The sequence below is a fragment of the Suncus etruscus genome, chromosome 8 (genome assembly GCF_024139225.1).
Source record: "Suncus etruscus isolate mSunEtr1 chromosome 8, mSunEtr1.pri.cur, whole genome shotgun sequence".
In the NCBI taxonomy this organism is placed as follows: domain Eukaryota; kingdom Metazoa; phylum Chordata; class Mammalia; order Eulipotyphla; family Soricidae; genus Suncus; species Suncus etruscus.
Genome location: NC_064855.1, coordinates 21,661,334 through 21,662,600, shown reverse-complemented (window position 1 = coordinate 21,662,600; position 1,267 = coordinate 21,661,334). Strand labels below are relative to the sequence as shown.

General features: G+C 33.4%; 1 non-coding gene across 1 annotated transcript; it reads right to left on the bottom strand.

Annotated features, from left to right (window-relative positions):
- Positions 1-259: 259 nt before the first annotated feature.
- On the bottom strand, positions 260-366 carry LOC126016938 (U6 spliceosomal RNA). The gene has a single exon (XR_007498620.1). It is a non-coding gene; the product is annotated as a U6 spliceosomal RNA (small nuclear RNA).
- Positions 367-1,267: the final 901 nt, after the last annotated feature.

Here is a 1,267-nt window from a genome sequence, read left to right as displayed (position 1 = left end):
TTCAGCTTCTAGATCTCTCATGATATTTTGAAAACTTATTTCTTGTTTTATAATATCCTTTCTAAAATTTAATTATTAATTTATATAAAATAATTTAAAATTACAAACAAGTTTGTAGTTGAGCCTTAGACATAAAAAGAATAGCACCCTTCACTTGTGCAACATTCCCACCACCAATGCTCCCATCTCCATCTTCCCTCAGCCCACTGCCTATATTTGAGACAGGTATTCTATTTCTCTCACTTATTACCTTTTTTTTTTTAATATGGAACGCTTCACGAATTTGCATGTCATCCTTGTGCAGGGGCCATGCTAATCTTCTCTGTATCGTTCCAATTTTAGTATATGTGCTGCTGAAGCAAGCACATATTACCATTTTTTATAGTAGTTTTTAGTGTAGTTATTTCTCTAACTGCACTTACATTTTGTGGTAAACTTCATATCATGAGTCATGCCTTTCAGCCTTCATCGCTATTAGAGAAATAACTACATTAACAACTATCATCGCAATGTCAATGAGTGCGAGAAGTAGAATGTCTGTCTTGAATACAGACAGGGGGTGGGGGAGGAGGGTGATAGGGGTCATTAGTGTTAGGAATGTTGCACTGATGAAGGGGGGTGTTCTTTTTTTTGACTAAAATCCAACTACAACCATGTTTGTAATCATGGTACTTAAATAAAGATATTATTTGAAGAAAAAATAAAAGAAAACAAAGTTGGGTTCAAGTAGCATAGCTTGCCTTTCTGCTTCTTGCTTCTATTTTTCTGTAGGGGGAAGATGTTCAAAGTCTGTGAGAAATATAGTTACTTAGAAGTTTTGGCTACATTTGTCTTTTTGGATGGTCCAGAGAAGTGTATGTGGGTTCAAAAGTCATTTTACATTCTATCTGTAGTGCTTATTCCAAAGTTTGGAAAGACTGGGTCTATTTCAGAAATCAACCTCAAATTGGGGCTTCTAACTAAAAAAATATTAAATAAATCCCTAATGGGTAGATACTTAACAGATTATAAAGTAGCTCCTTTATAATCCCAGTTTTTCTGAGAATTTAAGAAAACATTGAATAGCTTTCATGTACTTTCATGAAACAATTAATGTTTAGTTCTGTTCAATGCTCGTGCTGAAGGAGTCCATTAGATTAGCTGATCCATTATGTACATTACCGTATCACTTTTCTTTTTTCTTTTCTTTTTTTACCATATCACTTCTCAATTTAAAGGTTCAGATTTTAAGTACTGAGGTAAATATTAGCAAGATAACAATTTCTAA